The sequence below is a fragment of the Triturus cristatus genome, chromosome 4_1 (assembly GCF_964204655.1).
Source record: "Triturus cristatus chromosome 4_1, aTriCri1.1, whole genome shotgun sequence".
Lineage (NCBI taxonomy): Eukaryota > Metazoa > Chordata > Amphibia > Caudata > Salamandridae > Triturus > Triturus cristatus.
Genome location: NC_140585.1, coordinates 879652634 through 879674556, shown reverse-complemented (window position 1 = coordinate 879674556; position 21923 = coordinate 879652634). Strand labels below are relative to the sequence as shown.

The 21923-nt window shown below is 47.3% G+C and overlaps 1 protein-coding gene across 2 annotated transcripts in view; it reads right to left on the bottom strand.

Annotated features, from left to right (window-relative positions):
* LRGUK (leucine rich repeats and guanylate kinase domain containing) overlaps positions 1-21923 on the bottom strand; it is a 397810-nt gene that overhangs the window by 182131 nt on the left and 193756 nt on the right. The window lies entirely within an intron of this gene.

Here is a 21923-nt window from a genome sequence, read left to right as displayed (position 1 = left end):
GTATATCAAGAACCCCTATACCTCTTTAAATGAAAATCAAAACACATTTCCCTTGATAAAGCTATATGCGACTACAGGGATGAAATGGTTACTTATGTGTAGTCTTGGTTCTGCATCATAGGAATCCTCATGAACTAAATTCATAAACAAATTAATTCCCTGCTGTGTATGAGGAACCCCAGAAAACAGACTGTGAGGGGGTGAAGTGTCCAGCATTGCCAAATGCAGCTAATCAGCCCCAAAAAGGTTATCCAGGCAAACAGTCCGATTTTTTGCCATCTTTAATGCATAACCAAACCCCCTTCTCAAAACTGCATTGCAAGACATATAGCACAACCTGCTTTCTTACATGTCTTAATAAAGAGGACAGGAAAAGAGCAGCATGATAGGTTTATGTTAGAAAAATTAAAAAGCACCCCATCCTATTTACGACTCCAGGGGCTTACTGATCCCATAATGCTTTGCACTGGCAGTTGCTGCACACAGTGTTGGCAAGTATGTGGAGATTAATCCAGACTAAATTCTCTTTCACACCGTATGACCAAGACAAGGGAGGAGGGATGGCTCTTTATGACTTCAATGAAGATGCCTACGATACAGAGCTAGGACTTCAAGTAAGTAACCATTTTTTTGCATTGTCAGATCATCATTTAAAATTGTAAATATTCGAACAGAGAAGCAATTGTAAATCTTCACCTCCCTAATGGCTCTTGGCCATTCAGTACAAGATGGGAAACAACAGTCTTCTTTTAAGGATATAAAGATGTAACAAAAGAGCATTATCCCAGAAAGATTTCTCAAAGTAGCTTGATCTACACTAGAGTCAGCTCTCATATCAGAATCAAGACAGCAGAGTATTGTGAATGCGTGGCCTGACCTTCAAGTGGCTGCTTTGGAGATGTCTGAAAATAGGAGGTTTCTCAGCCAGGCCTTAGTGGCTATTTTTCCTGTAGTGAAATGAGCCCTGGGTTTATCTGGCAGAGGTTTATTGGCGAACTGATAAGAAATTAAAATAGAAAAAACACTCTAATGATCAATTGATTGTTTAGAGGAGGCAAGATATGTGTAGATGGGCGCATAGTTAATAAACAATTGCTCAGAGTTATGTAATTCTTTGGTCATGTCTAAATAAAAGCATAACAACCTCATGACATCCAGTAAATGTGTAGAACGTTCGGCTGGAGTAGTTGGATTGTTAAAGAAAAGTAGGGCAGGGATGGTTTGTTTGGTATGGAATTCCAAAAGTGTCTTCTGAGGTAAAGATGTATGGGTCCTCATAAATAGCCTATTAGAATGTTATAGGGCTCCACTGCCAAAGGGTCTGAACTTCACTACCACTATGAGCTAAATTGGTAGCAACTAAAGAAAGCTGCCTTCTATGATGGATCTCTGAACAGGCTCAAATGATGGAACCATACGTTTCAACACAACCAAAATGGGTTCTCAAGGAGGCATAGAAGTACTTACAGAAGGAAAAAACTTTCTGTGGGCCTTCCAGTTTTTCATCACGCCCACAGAAAGATTTTAATCACAGGTATGTGGTGTACATGAATGAGGTAAAATCAGATGTCCTTATTGCGTGATCTTAGGAGCCATGCGGCCAAATTCAAGGATGTTGAGTACGAGTGGAAAAAGTGAGCTTGCAATCTGGTCAGGATTCACACTTTGCAATGCAGACTCTTGTGTGTGTTTTACCACATCTGTAGACGATCTGAGAACCACCAGTGACTGGGCCACTCGGGGGTAATCATAAGCATTGTCGCTTGAGAATTCCGAAGATGCAATAGGACAGCAGGGATAAGTGGAATTAATAGCATACAGTAAATCCGTGTCCAGTGTAACAAAAAGGCACTGCCCAAAGAACCTAGTTCCTACCTCCTGGAGGTCTTGGAATTTTATATTTAGAGCTGTAGGATGAGTTATACAATTGTATGTCCCCATTCTGTAATGACACTTTGAAGAATCTTGTTGTTAAAACACACTTGTGGTTTTCTTCATTAGAGCTTCTGAACAAATCCATGTTGTAATTTTGCGCTGCTGGAAGGTAGACTGCTTTTAACTTCAGAACTTAGGCCATGGCCCATGACCAGAAGTGCTGAGCTAGCAGTGACAAGGATCCTTGACCTAATTCGTCGTTATTTGTTTATATAATGCATGGATGTTGTGTGGTCTATGTGAATAAGAATGCTGTTCATCATCAGAGATGGTACACAAGCCTTAAGAGCTAGATGGACTGCTCTGAGCTCCAACAGTTGGTGTGACAGACACTCTTCATTTCCAACCATATATCTTGCACTGAAAGATCACCTAATTGGCCCCATAGTTTAACAGGGCCTCATCCGGGGCTTTCAGGTGCACAGGTGGGTCCTGTTTGAATAGCACACCTTGCAGGAGATTGTTCTTTTTGCATCACCAAGAACTAAGACTGCTTTGCTGTTGTCAAGAATTGAAGTTTGTTGTCCTTACATTGAGACCATCAGGACATATCTGAATCGGTCTCATATGCAGTCTCACTGTATTGATAATACTCTCTATGCGAAGGAGACAAGCCTGGGAGGTCCATTGTTGTCTGCAAGTCCTGCATCATTTTCTGTGGATTGTGGGATTTATACCGCCAACTGTCCAGATATGAGTTGATGAGTATTCTGTCTGGGGAGATGGGCTGTAACTACTGCCCTGCACGTGGAGGAAGCGAAATAGGCAGACTTCGACCAAAAGGTAGCACTGCATATTGAAAATGGCAATGACAAAAAACAAATCGAAAAAAGGTTCAGTGCTTTTTCCCAGCAGGAATGTGTAAGTAGGCATTCTTCAAGTCTATCGCACCCATCTAGCCTCCCTGCTTATAACGTGGAATAATATGATGGAGTACAAGCATGCAGTGGAATTTCTCTCTTTTGATCAACTTGTTTGCAAGCCTCCCATCCAGAATTGGTCTGAACTCCTTCTTTTGACCTTTTTCTGAAGGAGAAAATATCTTTATTAGACACCTTTGAAAGATGTCTTTAGAGAAATAGGTGCTTTGATATGTAGCAAGTAACCATCTTCTACAACAGTCAACACCCACTTGACTTGTAATATTTTTAATTTCTTTTAGATGTTGCATGAAGACCCCCCCACTCTCCCACTAGAGTGGTTAACGGAGGGTGAGGAAAGACAATTGGTGAATATTAGAGGGCCGTCGTACACCAGACTGGGATTGGGTTGAAATACATCTTGACACCTCCTTTCCTGGTAGAATATATTTGGCATTGTTGTTGCTGCTGTTTTTTGATGCTGCTGGTAGGACCAATGAGGGGTTTAAGCCTCTGTCTAGGAAAGTAATGACAGTCCCAATGCCTGTACTGAGACCTGTAGAATATCTTCCTCTCTTCAAGACCAACCAACTTTAAAGTCCCCGTTTCATTCTTCACTTGAGTTATTTCTTTCTTTGTGTGATGACCAGCAATTATGCATTTGGTTTTAAAGTCCGGAGTAACTATAGAGAATAGAATACAGTGATTTTGAGGCAGTAATCCGTGGTTGCTATCTCTGCTGAATCTATGACAGCACTAATATTATGTTTCAAGAACAGGAAACCTTCGTAAATCATTTTTTTCAAAGTCTTGCAGGCAATGTTGCGGGAACATTTTGAATGTGAAAGGTGTTTTGGACTGATTTGCTGCATTTGGTCATGCTGGACTCTTCACCTTCTCACAATCTGATATGTTAAATGAAACGAGTTATAGAGTCCCCCAACATATTTAGAATTATCCTAACATTTAGGACTATGAATAAAGATCCAATGATGCATAAGTATAATATAAAAAAAAAAAAATCACTAAAAAAATCACTAATTAAATTCGTGCAATGTACCCTTTAAAAGGGATGTTCTTTCATTTGCCTGACGATCTGTGACCAAGGGCGGACGCCCGAAACGCGTCAGATTTGGTGAACTTGCCTTTTTAAATAAACTTGCCGAAAGAAGACTGGGACTTGCGTGGTTTTTCCTCGTTGCTGCCTGCCTGGTGGTTCTGTGGTGAAAGACTTCTGTTTGCGCAAGTATAATATAATATCCAGGACAAAACCGAGTTCATCATAAAATATAATCAGCACTTATCTTATTAAAGAATACGTTCGGTAATGCCTTATCCACAGTGGGGTAATGAAACTTGAGGGGGCCCCCCTGCAAGGTAAATTCGAGGGCCCCCCGAATCAGGAGCTCTCAGGCCAGATAACTGTGCTGAGGCGGCGACCCTACAGCTTGGGGGACCCCGCAGGGGCTGTGGGGGTCTGCGTTATGCTACTGGGGTAGAGGAGGAGACAGAATGTGGAATTAGTCCAGAGCTGCTGGCTGGGGAACCAGGTTTGAGTCACAGCAATCGGCTCAACATCAACAGTGATTCTGAGCAAATCACTTCATCTCCCAGGAATGTGTCCTTGTGTAATGTAGCCATTGCTCTTGTAAAGCACTCCAAAATCTTCAGGCCTGTATAAAACTGCAAAACTAATTGGTTTCAATCACTCATTCAACCTAGTTTGCATCGCAAATGCTGAAGGTGCTTCTGAATCTACAAGGGGCAGTACCCCACCTGTGGGGCAACGCCTCCCTGCCTGACTAGCTAACCCTTTCACAGTTCATAATGGGCTGAATGAGAGTTGATTGTCCTTTGAAAATGCCGGGGTGTCAAAATGCAGAACAATTGGCTTCATGCTGTGCTGTGTGCCTTTGAGTTGGCAGTCGGGATAGGATCGCCAATTACAGGCCAAACTGCTAAATGTATAATGGGCTCGGAGCTATGGTTTGGGGCTGCAAGGTCCAGGGGAGAAGGGGGCCCGCCCCTTTCTCTATTCCTCCCAGCACTAAATGTGCCTGCGAGGCCCAGGAGAGAGACGGCCCTCCCCTCAGTGGGCCTGGCAGGGCTGCAGCAGAGGGACGAGACCCCATGCTGGTGTGCTGAGCATGAGGCCCCGAGCAACTTCCCATGCCTAACATCGGCCTTGTAAGCCAGACCCTTGGCTTGGTCCTCCCTGTTAATTTGTTGGGTGGCCTACCTCTACTGCACCCAGGCGCGCAATGCCCATTGGGCTCAAACGGCTTCAGCTGCCCCCTCCCCCGTCGTGTGTGTCAGCCGGGCCGAGACAGCTTCCCGCGCACACACACACAGCCGCACCCGAGTACTTCACAGGTCTTTCAAAGACATTTACTTGTTAACGAGGCTTTGTTGTGCTTTCACCCCTTCTTAGAGCCCCTGCATCTTCACTCTGCCTATTGCTGGACGAATTAGGACCCCCCTGAAAATGTATTAGCCCCTCCCGAAATTTGGCTCTAGTGGCACCTCTGACTGCACCCATAGGGTGATCACTCTCAAGAGCTCCTCCCATGCAGGGGCACTAGCCACGCCATATTAAATAATCGATGGTGAGAGGTTTTTTTACATTTATTTTATGCAGTTTTGTATAGCGGGATCTTTACCGAAAGGTGTCAGAGGGTTGTCATCCTCAAACCAAACAGGGTTTCTAGTCTATGAGATGGTCTTTTTCTTTCTCTTTTGATGCAAAGACCTGGAGTGTTTCTAGCTTTCAATTTGACTGAAACAGTTTTTAAATTGATGTATACATTGTTATTAATTCCGCTCCTTGTGACGCCGTTCTTCATGACTGTCCCTCACGACCCCCTCTTTTCTGCACCGCCCCCCGCCCTCATAGCTGCCAAGGTTTGAGATTGCTTATGAGTGACATTTTCATAATTTCAGTGTAATAATGAGTGACATTCTACGACTATGAGTGACACATTCTCTCGTGCAAAATCAGGCAATGAAGACGAGGGAAACATAAATATCAGAAATTACACCCATTTGAGCAATGAAAAGTTCTAAAAAAGAGCTTTAAACCACTGCAAAATCCTTGAACTAGAAGATCACTAAAGTACAGCTGCTTTTTAAGACAACTATTGCATTTTCACACAGTGCTTTATTTGCTGGTTAGGACCTCATGGCACTATGAATAAAGAAATCAGTAATTCCCAAAGCACAAAACAGGGCACAAATCTGTCTCTCTCTAGTTACACACACAACCTACATTTGATTGTATTAATCAGTTGAAGTTTCATACGGTAAACGTAAAAGAAAAAATAATTCATTTTCCCATCAATTTATACTTGCATGATATATGAGCATCTTTAAATTAAAGTACATTGTGGTTGTATATATGGTTACCTGAAGAACAAAGACCAGAATAGTTTTAGAACATTTTGTTCTCAATAGCCATTTGATGTCTTTTACAACCATAAACACACTCTGAAAGACATGATTATTCCCCCATGAGTATACAGCACTCACCTTCTGTGCTCTGCTGGACTCTCACCTCTTGTGCCACCAGAAGCCCAGCAAGCGTCTTTTCTGCGGCCAGGTTGTTGGTCAGGGTGGGCAAGTGAGCTTCACACAGTGCTGAGAGATAAGTAGCAGGCTGTAGGTGGCTGCATGCCTCTCTCCCTTAGGACCGTCGGCCAGGGTCCCTTGATGTAAATAACTAGTCAAGCACCTGAGTAGGTGAGGACTGGCAGGCCTCGATACGCAGGCAGACTGCAGGGAAAACAACATCCTGCCAACACAACTCTCCTTCACAAGCTTGCTGAACTCTTAAACTGGCCTCTAATTTAGCAACTAGGGAAATGTAACAGCTGCCAGCAGTGGTCTTAAACTGCAACACACATCTGCTCTGCCAAATGCATTTCACTGTAGTACAGTTTATTAGAAATGTTTGCACAGCGCACAATCCATAACTCACAAGTTTCAATGTGCTCTCATATGTAACAATGAATAGAAGTAGGCCCAGTGAAATTGAGTATTTGCCCAGGATCACACCACTTGGTAAAACTGGAAAGAGTGGGTCTGTGGGTGAGAGGCAAAACCACGTTAAAAAGTGGCCTTCTTTTTACTGCAAAGCAGATCGGAAAGGCAGATATGATTCTCTGTCTTCCTGCTACCCGATGTCCCTTTTCAGACTCTCCAAAAGCGCATGTGTGCATGCAGGTGATAATTACTGCTGCAGTGCTGAACGCATACATTATAGGCACACAGGACTCAAGTCACTAACCTAAGAGCAGAATGCATTCTTCCAAATAGGTTTGTCTTTTTAACCATATAATTCAGGCATGCCCAATACAGAACGCCCTCAATTTAGGGTTTTGAGACAAACATTGGGAAAAGTGAACTAAGTGTAACCAGGGCTTTAAGTGGGATGAAAAAACTGGGGGGGTCTCTCAAAGGGGCGTGGTCAATGTAATTAAGGGCGTGGCTTGAAAAGATATAAGCTACAAATCTTTAGCACAGTGTGCCGCCCGACTTGTATTTTGCTGTTCCTGTCATTGCATCCAGATATATGATACAACAAGTCACATCATACCTACAAGTCAGGACTATTGGCTTTGTCAATGGTTGCTAGTTGCATAAGATAAATAAGCAGCAATTATGGCTCGTATATAATATTGAAAACACTTCCACTTAAAGCCCTGGTGACACCACGACAATGTTGCTGCTCCCGAGATTCAAAAAGAGAAGGGAAATCCAGAGAGAAAATGACTCCCTTTTAAGGATTACCCTTCACCTACAACCCTCACCACACGCACATCGATGTGCCGATGTGCCTACGGTCACTGCAGTCCAGGAAAATAAACGGACATCCTGTGCCAGGGCACAAAACAGAGCCTGATAGAGACCCGTTTTGACGCCTCCTTAAAAAACACTGCCGGTGCACAGACCCGGTGAGACCAGGCCCACTTAAAGCCCTGCCTAACTGGATAGAGCTGCAGAATTTGGAAATGAGGAACCAGATTCGAGTCCCGGCATCGGCTCAACAATATTGTAACCCTGGGCATATCACTTCACCCTCATCTCCCCGTACCTTTAAAAAATACATTCTAACTTAAGGCATTCATATAGAATGCCTGGTTCTCGTGTATAGCGCTACTGCCTTGGGTCAAGTTCGCGCTGTATAAACTGCAATTATAAATACAAATAATGAAATACCCCTACCAATAGTCTTGGCACCTGGAAGTTTCCATTTGCGTATAGTTTCCATCTGCAAGCCGGGACAGAACCTGCAACACCGAGTTATAAGATACAACAACTATAGAGGGCAAAGGTCTGGCTGTTGGAGACAAGGAGGCCACAGGACTGCGTCGTAAGTCAACTTTCATTCTGGTGAATGTGCTGGGGGTGGCTCAGTTGGAGACTGGATCCCTCCCTTTGGGAGAAGTTAATCTGTCCTTGAAGGGAAGTGCGTGGCTGAAACGTGGTGCGTGGAGAGGGCTGGCGGCGGAATTACAAGGTATTGTTTGGGAAAAGGGGGTGGCAGGCGGTGTTCAGAAGGGGTGGCAGCAGGCACAGGTGAAAACTTCGTGGGTCTAATTGAGCTACCCCCTCCCTATGTCCATGGCATGTCTGTCCCATCGAAATGGCCCCTCTACAGCAGCAGCGTTACCGGGATGGTGTTTCTCTTAAATTACCCTTTAACCTTAGCTTTGATCCACATTCACGACCCCTCTGACCACCAGCCGTTGCCACTGAAAGGCCATCACCAACCGATTACCGCTGTGACTTTCAGGCATAGACCTAATTCTCTTGTCGCCTGCTCAGCGTCACGTGACTACGGCATACTTTGGCACCTGGGTGAGTGTATGCAGAGCCATCAGCAGGGGCTGCAGCCTCGAGGGATTGTGCTCGGGACCCTACAGACAATACTGGCCCAGCCTTGCCCCACCCTATGCCTCCCCTTGAGGCTGAAAACCACGCCGCTGCGTGCTGCGCAAAATGTCATCACGTACGTGCCAGTTTATTTATGAGGCGCGGTGGCGGGAGTAACTTTAAAAGTACCCTGTTGTCAGCAAATATACTGTGTGCCGAGGGGGCCCCTGGAGCTCGGGGGGCCACCGCAATGCGGGGGCTGCGGGGGCCTGTGTTACGCCCCTGCTTATCCATGAGCAGTACCCCTGCGTGCCAGTATGTGCCATCATTCGGATCCACGTGGCGTCGTCAGACTGCACCAGAAGTGACGTGCGCGGTGCCTATATATGTGTCACCTCAGAGAGCTGAAATCAGTTTCTTTTTTGCAACTTTCCACGCCAGGCGCACAGATCATAGAAGAACACTGACCACTGGTGTGGAATACTAGGGCCCTGAAAGGGAAAGCACTATCTCTAGAAATCTGTTTGCCGATTGGGTAGGATGGGTAGGTTGGTAAGGGATCTGCAGTTAGATAGAGTCCCTACCACATAAGGCGTTACTGAAAGTAAGTAACTTGTTCATCTGCTAGAGACTTCTAGCTGCAGATTCCTTACCTTGGAATAGATACCCAAGCACTGCATCCCCAAAGGTGGGTCTGTGAAACAATTTTACACTCAAAAGTTCTTCAGGACTAAGGGGGCAAAGTGCCCATCCCATGGACCGGACTGTCCAGGCAGTAGTGTTTTGTGAACATGTGCAGAGAGGCCCATGTTTCTGCCTGGCAGATGTCTAGGACCAAGACTCCGTGAGCTAACGCAGTGGTCGCAGCCTTGGCTCTGGTGGAATGAGCACACAAGCAGATCTTAATGCTGAGAATGATTAATTGGGAGGTGGTCTGCTTCTGCACGGTCTTTCCCTTCTTCATTCTGACATGACCCACGAAGACTTGGTTATCCACCCGGGAACTCTCTAGTGAGAGAACACTCTTTTTGGGTCCAGTCGATGGATTCACTCGTCTTCTTTAGAGGGATGCAGCGGAGCGAAAAAATAGTAGGCAGGGTGATGGACTGGCCTACATCTTCAGCAGAAAGGAAGCTGTAGTGCGAAGAACCAGCTTTTCTGGGTAGATGTTCAGATATGGAGGCTTGGATGACAAAGCTTGAAACTCACTGACCCTCTGGGCAGATGTTACTGGCACCAGGAAGGCCGTCTTGATGGTAAGGAGCCTGAGAGGACAATTGAGCATGGTAATTTGTTAATTATGTACCCATAATCACATGGGTGCACATCATTACTAGGGTTTATCTGGTTTTGAGCACTAGGGGTACGCTGGCATGTAGCTCTACTATACTTCACCAATGATGTAGGTCTGTTATGCACTACACATTGGTGTCTTGACTAAGCTGATTGAAGCTGGAACGGTTATAAGCCCTTCTCTTCTTCTTTTTTCCTTTTTTCCTTCTATTTTCTGTTTGCTCTCCCTGTTCCCTTCCTTGTACAGGCTATGTCTCAGGCATACATTTTTCTGTCCTGGCGATGATCCCCTAATTTGAGTTGGGATCGAAACGTCGTTGACTTTTGTATCTTGCCTCCTAATTGGCTCATTCGAATTGCTGTGGAGCATAAGATGCCTTTTCTACTGTGACTGATTGAATGTGTATTTAATGTTAAAGTCACTATGTATATAAATGCCTGAGGTCTGGAAATCTGTTGACTTCCAATCCTTCACCCACGTAATTTTTATATTTCCTTGCTTTATGGTTTAAAATCACTGTACATTGAATAAATGAACTGAACTTGAGTCTCCATTTGGAGAAAATCAACGCAGGTCTTATTGCAGTTCTGTGTTTCATTGTCAATTACCCTTTTGAAGGGACCAATGTCGCTTGTAATGCTATGTACACCCTAGGTCCCTTCTGACTCATAGGGTTCCCTTGTTTTATTACAAACAAATTGCCCCAACGGCAGGCGTATACGTGTTTTGGTGGAGGGATATCTGACTGTCGAGATAACATTGCAGACTCCGGGCGGACGGCTGAAAGCTGTTAACTGTCACCACTCAATCTCAACACAAGAAGGTGGAGAGTTGATAGGTTTGGGTGGAGAACCCTCCCCTGATGCTGCAAAAGAAGATCCTCCAGAAGGGGCAGCCTGATCGGAAGACCGAAGGCCATGCTCAACACCTCGGGATACCAAACTCTCCAAGCATAGTCCGGAACCACAAGGAGGACTTGGGCCCGGTCGATCCTGATCTTCTTGAGAACTCTGGGCAGGAGTGGTATGGGGAAAAGGCATACAGGAGGCCTGAACTCTACTTGAGATAAAAAGCGTCGCAGAGCAAGAGCTGCCTTGGAAACTCCAGCATGCAGAACTGCTGACATTGAACATTCTTGTCAGTGGAGACCAGATCTAGCCAAGGCTCTCCCCACTGCAGAAAGAGACCTTGCAGCACTTCTGGATGGAGACACCGTTCGTGATCCGCTAGGCATCTCCGGCTGAGTTCATCCACCCTGGCGTTCAGAGCCTGCCAGGTGTTGAACCACCAGGGATATGCCCCTCTGTTCCAGCCATGTCCAGAGACACAGGGCCTCTTGACACACTGCCCTGCTTGTTGCAGTATCACATGGTGGTGGTATTGTCCATGAACACATGTACTAGCCGTACCTTGATGGAGGGTAGAAAGGCTTTCAATGTCCGCTAGATCACCAGGAATTCCAGAAGGTTGATGTGGAGTCCGGATTCTGCTGGAGACCAGAGGCCGCTGATCTCCACCTCTCCCAGATGGCTGCCCCATCGCAGGAGTGACGCATCTGTCACCGCTATGAGATTTGGTTGGGGAAGGGAGAGGGATCTGCGGGTGACCCAATTGTGGTTCATTAACCATCACTGCAGTTTTTTTGCAGTTCCCTCCCACTATAATATGCTTCAATTCTCTATCTCTCTCTTGTTCCCTTTTTTCCTTCCTATGTGCCATCCTACTCTCAGATCAGTGCTTTCCAGTGACATAAGCACTAGCTGAATTAGATACAACATAACCAAACATTGTCTCCCCCAGACACCCTCTCCCACCAACTTCACTTAGATGTTAGTGACCATTCCAGTAAACTACACTCTTTCAGATGATGTATTCATGTAGGAATTCAAGCATCTGTTAGTAATGATAGAGAGTAAACATACCAAAAAGCAACATAGCATTGTACAGTGTGGGTGGGGAGGGGGCCGGTAGCAAGTGCAGTCAACTTATGTAGAAGTTGCAAAGTTATCGCTCATGGAGCCTCTGAGGGGTTCTGAAAATCCAGTTACTTTTAGTGAGATGTTGCTTGAAAAAGAGAGCCTTCTCCTCCATTCAAAAGTTAAAATGGGAGATGGTTGTTGGATCTATATAGGGATGGAGTTCCAGATCATGGCTTATTCTCAGGATTAGGCTGATCATTTGCTCTTCTTGCAATTTTTAGTTTCAAGTCGGGCAATGTCACTGCTGGGGCTACCAGAGATTGATACAGTGGTGTTTTGGTAGAAACAACCTCTAAAGCTTTAAAGTGATATAACTGACCTGGAATATGTGGACGACCATGAGCAGCCTGTGAACAAGGATGTTAATAGAGCGTCGGCAGGACTAGCAGGTTCAGTATCTGGCCGCCCTTAGTACCACTAGGACTGCCATTGATAACCTGGTCTCGTGGAACAGGAAGGAAGCAGCTGAAAGAGAATGCACATAAGCCTCTTACATTTATTTTGATTTTGTTTATTTTCTATTCCTTTTCCTTCACGTATTGCATCAGAATAAAACATGATGCTGTTGAGAGAGTAAGGGTAGTGCAAGGGGTCAAGCCTGTTATGGCATTAATGCTCAGAGTGCAATTATCCTATCCTGGCATTTTGATGAAGGTTCCACACCTGTGGAGCAGATGAGCACACAATTTCTATAAGCCTTGATGAATGGTGCAACTATGTGAAGCATGCTTTTCAGTGTGGAAATCTAGGATATTTGCAAGCAGGGTGCTACCTCTATTGAGGTGAGATATAGAGCTAGCGCCTGTACATCTGTTCTGAAGTCCAGTACATAGCATTAAGATGTCATTATGCACAGCAGAGAGAGCTAGTCTTTGCATGTTTGTAGCAATGGGTGTCTTGAAGGCGGGGACTTTGTGACCATGTAATCTGAAGGCTTTAGTGTTGCTTAAAACCTTGGAGGGAGGGCGTGGCCAAGGCGGCAATGGAGTGAGAAAAGCATTGTCTCGGCTCGGATCCCCATCGGCCTTACACGCTGTTAAAAGCCCCTAAACCCTAACTGCCTCACCTTTTCTTGGCTGTCCGACGGTCCGGACAGCCAGGAGGCGATTGCTGATCCGATATATCGGCTGGCGGCACCCTCGGAGCGGCATTGGGTCCCAGTGCAGAGAGGATCTCTGTCTGCCCGCCATGTTTGCAAAACCGGTCCAGGTACAGAGCATGTCCTGACCCCCCGCGGGGGCCCTGAACACTAGCAAACACCAAACCCGCCTGCCATGCGCAGTGGGCGTCTTCCAACCCCTATGCTGCCCTGGGTCAGCCTCCTCCCTTTTGCTGGCGATCCTGCAGCCCTTCCAATGGGTGGCCTTGAACTAGTACATCCCTGCTGCAGCGGCCTGGAGAAGAGGGGGATGGGCCACAGCGTGACCTCCCACCGTGGCTGGTGAGCTCTGTGGCCTGGTGGGAAGCAGTGTGGTGTGCCTGGACACATTTGTCTAGGACGCTGTTGAACATAACTGGGGCCTGTGCTTGGGGCCGCACAGCAGGAGGGCCCTCTGGGGCTGCACTTGAACTGGGCCACGGGCTGGAGCCTCGGGCCCTTGCCATTACCAGTGCTCATCGGTGGCTTCGGGCACTGGGGATAATCGGGCCTCCTGCCCACCATCTTGTGCATCTCTTGTAAGCGAGGGGCCTGTCTCATCCCACTCCGAGCCCTATATGACATCTGGCACCTCTTTGTTTAGCCCCCGGTGTGGGGCAGCTGCTGATCCCAACCACAAGCCAGTTACTGCGCCTCCCCGCTGGCGATGCCGCAGCTCGCGCCAATGAACCTGCCCTGATTGCTGCACTGTCAACGCCACAGACAGAAAAGGAGACGACTGAACCTCGGCGGACCTCCTCCCCTTCATTGCAGTTGGTGGTTCTAGTGGAGCGGGGGAAGCCCGGGCGAGGGTGAGCCTGGGTGTGTTCACCACTGACCTTGCTGGAGGCTACTGTGTTGAGGGCTGTGCTCCATGTGGACCCCCCTAGGGCTGAGCCTACATCAGATTGTGGACTGGACACTTGAGAACCCATCGCGGCTGGACCCACTTTAGCTGCCTACTGCTTGGGGGGTGGAGGGGCCCACTGGATTCAAATTCTTAGCTGGGGTTGGCGACTACACACTCAATTGGGTGACCTGGGCTTGTGTGTAGGCACTTTGGCAGACTGGGGTGCGTTTCCAAAGACATGTAGTTTCATGCAGTGGCAATTGATAAGTCCCTCCTGTGGTGACCTGCCAAACTGGGAGGGCTCTGGTCAATGCCAGCTGCTTAATAGACAACGGTGTTGCCACAGCTTAGCCCTCTCCGGCACATGTGGGCCCAAGTGTCTCCTCCTTCGGCCTTTAGCCTCTCTTACCTTTCTGTGTCCCCTCATTTATTTTCACATCCCAGGTGACACACCCTGGTAAAACTCTATGGCGCTTACCTTGGATTGTGGACCCCTACTTCCTGACTATTGGAGAAGGCAATGGGGGGGGGGGGGCAGGGAAAGGGTACTGGTCTCTCCACCTGTCCAGGTCCCCACCCACAGATCAGGATACACCATGTGTGTGCCTTGACACCTTTGGGGGCCCATCCTCAGGTCTCATCAACCTCCCCCACTAAGCAGCATTCGGAACAACACCTGCCTTCACTGCCTGGAGCTTGGCAGGCTCCTGCTCTACTATCCTCAAATTTAGAGGGGGATCAACTACACAGAGGGATACAGATAGCTATGCCTGCTTCTGCTGGTTCATGTATCCCCCTCCACAGCCTCTGGCAGCATGTCTGGGCCTGATTGCCTGCACATCACGTTGTCCTATCCACCAACGTGGATAGGACACCCCAATAGTGGACTAACACAGAATGCCATGTCTTAAGCCCGCTAAGGAAAGCTCTGTGACCTCCCTCTGGCACAAAGCTTCGACAGCAGATATGGACACTAAGGAGAGCAACCACCCAGCGACGGCCGGAGGCTCGGCCTCTCCGCCCATTTTCCAGGACTACATGGAGCAATTTCTTAATGACATCCGCTCAGAAATAGGATCCCTCCAAATACACTTCAAATCCTGCCTCCAAGAACTACGCTGCAATATCTCCGAAATAGGGATGCGAGTAGATGATCTGGAAAGAACAGCTGGCTCCTGAGTGGCAGATCAATAAATGCTATGGTGCAGAGTGGCAACGCTGGAAGAGTAACAGGTTAAGCTGCAAGCCAAGCAGGAGGATCTAGAAAACAAAGGTTGTCACAACATCATCCGTATCCAAGGAAAACCCAGAGGAGCCGAAGGTGCTGACATCATGGACTTCACAGAACTCCTTCAGACGATCCGAGATGGCGTAGATGCCCCCCCCCCCCACTTGTCCTCAACAGGGCCCACAGAGTGTCCCTGATAAAGGGACGTCCAGACACTGTGCCAGACATCCTCACGAGGGTCCACATCTTCACAGAAAAGGAAGCCATTCTTCGAGCGTCTAGTGGGAAAGCGGACCTGGTCTTTCATGGTCACACCATCCAGCTCTTTCAGGACCTCTCTCCTGTCATCCTGCACAAGAGGCGTGACTTCAAACTGGTTACTGAAAAACTGAGGGCTTTGGAGATTCAATATCAGTGGGGCCATTTATTCGCTCTTATCTTTCAATGGAAGGGAAAACTGCATTTAATAGGCCCCCTGGCACAAGCTAAGACACTACTGGAGATTCCTGAGGACCCGAGTAGCAGAACCTCCATTCCTCCCTACACCAAACAGCAGCTGGGGACAGATGGCATCCAGCATGGAAGATGGTTTGTGGCCATCAACACGAAAAGCTGAACAAAGAGCGGACTTATCAAGAGGTCAAACAAGACATCATAACCCATCTCCAGAACATGAAAAAGAATCCTCACCGACTACATCCACTCGTGGCGGGCTTATTTACTTGCTCATAATCTTCTTTTCATATCAAGAGGGAGCTGTGCATAATCCTTTGGTCCCAATTTAGGCGGACCACAGGGATTCGGAGAGAAATACTTAACATTGGACTTTGTTAGCCCTTATGTTTTATTACTTGATATGCTTTCCATCGACTAGGAAGCTGTCATTCCCTGTGTCCCCATCACTTCGATTCGTAACCAAGGAGGATGATAGCTCTAGAGGTACTAGAGCAGTATGCACCCGTTTCCACTTGGACAGATTCCACTGCTGTGCCCTGTTGGCTCAGTGATGTATGTTTCACTTGTTTTTCCCCTTTCTTTTTCAAGTCATGTGATTGCTGGGAGGGCAGTCTCCACCCGCTATACCATTCAAGGTACACACTATCACATGGGGGGCACGATGGCACCATATGCTTAGCTACCCTGCCGACCTCCCACACCTGTGGGACCTTCACAGCACCCTTTTTCACATACTGTTAAAACATTCATGTTTTTCTGGCAACCTCTAGTTGACTACCTCTCCCGAATTGAACATAGCTGCTTCACCCCACCCAAGCTTAAAGCACGATAGCTCTGCGAATAAGGGGTTTACACTTCAACATGATTGGGAATATTGTACTGGACCTTTGTCCTCTGCTCATCCCTAAGATGGTTCTGATTCACAACTCTCAGGTGGAGTAGAGTTAGCCTGATCCTACCACGGTTGACTCATGACCAGGCAGCTGCGTTTCGTGCAGGTATGAGCGGTGGAGTAGTGGGTCCGGGTGGGGCTGAAATTTCGACAAACGACGACGAATATGAATCATTTATTTAATTTTCCATGGTGGTCGTTTGTCGAAATTCGCCCATCAGTGCATTATGGAGGTTGGTTCTGCACCAGTAGAAAGGCATCATTTGGGGAAGTGAGAGCAGTAGGCCTTTGCATTATTTAGAGGGGATTGAGAAACTGCAGTAGCAGGCATATTTCAACAAGAATGGAAATTACAGCAGCAGACATAGTATTCCTAAGAGCGAGACTACAGCAGCGGGCAGGGCATAGTCAGAAAACGAGACATTGTTCATATAATGAGAGGCAGTAGCAGGCAGGTCTTTTTTAAGATAAGGAGAGCTGCTGTTACATATGACATCATGAATAGACGGGAGAAGCGACCACAGAAAAGGGATACATGCAGAATGTAATAGGCTGCATCAAACTGAGTATAATAGAGGAGCAAAGAAGTAGCACTTTGAGTAACATGCAAAGGAGAAAAGCAGCAGACATTTTGCAGATGGTGAAACAGCTTCAGGAACAGTAGTCAAGCATCTTTCGACAAAAGGGGTAGAAGGAGAAGACAGAATAGTTCAAAGAAGCGAAATTGCTGCAGCAAACGGGATATTGTTGAGAAGAAAAGAAACTAAGGCAGCAGAGGCGGCTGCTTCATTATGGTGGAGGAACGTCACTCCACTGCTGGAGCCAGCAGGTGAAAACTTCATGTAAAATAGAATGATAATAAAGCAATTTTATTATCATTTTATTCTTCATGACGGAGCCGGAGCCAAGTCTTGACGGAAAGGCCATCCTCTGACAGCAGCAAGCATTGAGGGAGAGCGGTGGGCGCTGCAAGTGAGCATGTCTGTTTGGCCGGCTGTCTCAGGTCAGCCAAACCAACATGCGCACTTCGATATCTCCAGGTTGTTGCATGGAGAACAGCAGGCACAGTCTCCCTGTCCCTGTTGGAGCGTAAAATCAGCCCGCTCCATCCAATCCCGGCACTTCTCTCATGCTGGGTAGTAGTATTACCAGCATGACAGCAGCACCTTGATTGGCGTATGGGAGTCTAAGAGCCAGTGCATCAGGAGCAGAAGAGCACTGAGACGGCGGGCCGCAGGTATGTTTTCTTTTAATTATTTTTTATTGTCCCCTGCGCTACCCATCACTTTTCCCTATTAGCAGCCACCACTGTACAGCATCACATATATCATCAGTAAGAACGGAGGAACCAACTTGAGAAAATGTCCCGGGGATGGGAGCTAAATATGAGGCAGGACTCTTGACCTGTGGTGTTATGGGAATTAATGTCACCATAGACACTGGCATTAGATGGGTTGATATGCCTTTATTAGTATAATACTTATATCTGTGTGTAGCCTCCCCAAAGAGGCCAATATTTGAAAGGGCATTAAATGTCAACTTGTCTGGCCCTCCCCTCTACCCTCCCTCTGCACCAGACGAAGCAAAGTCAACCATGTCATGCTGTGCAGACTGGTGGAAAGGCAAGACACACATAAAGAGGAAGAACATCCTCGGCAAAAGATAAAAAGATATTGACATCAATTAAAATGGACTGTGGGGGAAGAGCAGCAGAATACAGGCAGTGGCGTACCGGTGGGGGTGAGGGCGGGGGCGTTGCAGTCAGGGCCGGACTGGGAACCGAACCCGGTCCTGGAAAACTGCTCGCCTGTCCCTCCTGTGGTGCAGGGGGAATGAGGCCGAGCTGTTTGCTAGAGCTGGTTTCGGCCGATTTTGTCACAGGGGGCCGATATTGCCGGCCCCCGGTAACAAAAACGGCCCCCTAGAGGCCCAAAACCGGCCCCCACCCTGGCGGCCCACCGTGGAGACACCCGGTGCCCGCTACGGCCAGTCCGGCCCTGGTTGCGGAGCGTCCCATGCACCACTTTCTGGGGGCAGCGGCGAGCGCACGGTAGGTTTTCTCTCTCTCGTCGTCCCCCTGCCACCCCTCTCCCCACTCATCGTCTGTCGCCACCTCCTTCCCCTTCCAGCTCTCACCTCCACTGGCCGTCCCTGGCGGGCAACCTCTGAGATCGCCCCGGGCGACAAAAGTGCTAGCTACGCCACTGAATACAAGCAAAGCTGCAGCAATCAGAGTCTAGGTCTAGGATTTTTTTTATTTATTCCTTTTAGTCCACAAATGTGTTAATTACAGGTGATCTGCTGCCACCTACAATGGGCTAAAAAAACTATAGGTGATACTTTCCCAGGGCACTGCTCACATGCAGTTAACTAAGTTTGTAGAACAGCTGGTTCGTCTGGCTACTAGCAGTCAATCAGAATGAGCTAACACATGGCCCTATTCTGATTGGAAAAGGGTGACCAATGAGTCTGACAAAATAGGAGCAATTCAACTGGCAACCTTGCAGCCAATCATAATAAGTTCTTGTCATAGGACCAATCTTCAGCTAATTAGAATTGCTTCCTGTAGCCCTAAACTCCCCGCATGGGGTTTTGCAGTCCTGGGAGGCAACAGCAGCCCGAAGATGGATGAATTACAGAGTGTGGGCATGAAATCCACTTGTTTTTAGGTCTCGCCTATGCAGCGCACAAGCGCTACTTTGGGGACTTTTTGGAATCGCTCCAGGCTTTTATTGAAACTCGTGCATGTTTTGCACAGTTTCCTATTAGTCCTCGTGCATGTCTGGCGTTTACCTTGCAGGAGCGAGCAGGGGCGCCATCTGTTAGCAATTATCGTGCCTGCTGCTGCTCGCTCCCGCAAGTTAACCGCCAGACATGCCCTCAGTGTCTACAGGCATTTAGTATCTTGTTACTAATGACTTTACTGCCCTCTTCCCTTCGGATGTGTTTACAGTTACATTGCTGATTAAACACATGTCCGTAGTCTGCAGATTTCAGATGGGTTCTATCACGTACTGTTTCTTTGACAAAAGACTTGCTTTTAATAAAAAAACGTTTTTGCCGTTTATTGTTTTTTTATTTAACTGTTTGAACATATGTCCCTAGTTTGCAGACTTGTCTTTGAGCGCTTGTTTTTTTAATGGGAGGGGGGGTTCCTCTACCACGCAAGCCGCCCCCTGTACCCTATATTGCTGAGACCAAGAGTAGGAAAATCTCAATTAAGGGATGACAGGCTACAAACACAAAGCATGAGGGGCAGAGGAAGGGTGACCACTTCTCACCTTGCCATTATGGACCCTATTTCGAGTCCTGGTTTTTTGTGTGATAGCCTAGTGCATTCTGGGTGTTGCAGTCATGTGTTGCATCCATTGAACTAGGCTAACAAACTTTAAATCACAGATGTATAGATGACACAATCAGGTCCGGAGGCAGTGTCTTGAGTTACCAAGATTAAGGTGGCTGGACACCCTTGGCACAGGCCGGTGGGCCACGGCCTCAGCTGAGGTGGCCACATGCAAACCATGCATAGGACGAGCAGCACCGGTGTTACTCATACTGAGGGACTGCAGGATACAGACTGCCCACACACAGACAGAAGAACCTACCAGGCTCACCACACTCATATGAGGGTCCACATACACACTGGGCACTGTGTGTGCCCTCTGTGATGACTGACAGCACTCTGATTTTGTAGTGTGTTTAATTGGATGCTCCCTCCTGCTTGATTACCCCCGGTCGTAGGTGGGGAGTCTGTGGCATCTCCGAGGACTTTCACACGCCTCTGCATCTCCCCAGGCCCCTCCTTACCTCGCCCACCCCCAATTTACATTGTGATGCAAACCCCTGCGAAAGAAACCACCATTTACGTGCCCGAAACTTGCTAAACTCAAAGCTGGACGCCCCTGTGGGTGTCCTCTTACAGCTCATGGATGAGTACGGGATGAGTGTAGGATGAGGTTGAGTCACACTTTGTGCTAGTATAGCACCCTGATTGCTTTGTTGACAGTCTCGCAGCGCTGTACATAAAGCATCAGGCAGTTGCTGTTGCTCCCGCTGACCCTGCTCTTCCGCTTCCTCCCTGGTCTGCCAGTTCCACCATATACGTATATGCGTGTCTCTAGGTCCTTGCTTCATTTATTTGCAATTTTATATAGCGCGAACTCGACCCGAAGGTATTGGAGCGCTTTACGTGACTTTCAGTTACATTAGACAAGGATGCATTTATTTTTCAGGCACAGGGAGATTAAATAATTTCCTCGGATCAGGACGCTGAGAATAGAACCTGCGACCACAGTTCCAAGGTAAACAGCGCTGGCCGTGACACCACATCCCTCTCCCAGTGCCTCTCTGGAGGAGCTATGACGTCACTATACGTGTGACACCTTGAACTCGTTCTCATTTTTAAGCGACTGCGCTATGCCTCCTGGGATATGTCAGTCCTGACTCGAAGTTACAACGCTCTTAGACACAAAAACTTTGAAACAGGCCTTCTCTCGGGCATCTCCCAAAACTACGGAAATTCCACCCCTCTCCCTCAGGAAACTCCCGTTGCTGATACTGTGACGGAGGCCTGGTTCCATAGTTTAAAAAATCTGCAACTCTTGCCTATTCTGTTAAGCAATTTTGCACTGTCCACACCGAATATATATTATTATTGCTATATATATATATATATATATATATATATATATATATATATATATATATATATATATATATATATATATATATATATATATATATATATATATCCAACTCAACTGCCCCTTCGGTTTAAGAACGCACTCGGACACAGACTGTCCTTCATCATTTACTGGCAAACTCACGTTGCGTATACAGATATTGCAGCTTCAAAGTCAATTCCGCCTGACGCGTTTCAAAGCCTGTCGCTTCTTTTTCAAAGGCTTGACATCCGAGTGCAAAATGGGACACACCTGTTCAAATACGATACCACGCCCACCATAGGCAAAGGATTCTGGTTCCCGTAGTGTGTCACAAAAAATATTCCCTGGATGGGTTCCCTGAATGGGTGCACTCGTTTCCGCTGCTCAAGTTCAAAGCCCATGGATGGGCCTCCGCATACGGACGTGAGATAAATCCATAGTCCATGTCCCATGGGAGAGGCTAGGTTGCATACCGAGCCCCATGGCCCCCAATGCTGGTGGGGTGGTGCGTCCTTCGCGGCAAGGGCTGCCGCGAGCATACATCCAACTCAACTGCCCCTTCGGTTTAAGAACGCACTCGGACACAGACTGTCCTTCATCATTTACTGGCAAACTCACGTTGCGTATACAGATATTGCAGCTTCAAAGTCAATTCCGCCTGACGCGTTTCAAAGCCTGTCGCTTCTTTTTCAAAGGCTTGACATCCGAGTGCAAAATGGGACACACCTGTTCAAATACGATACCACGCCCACCATA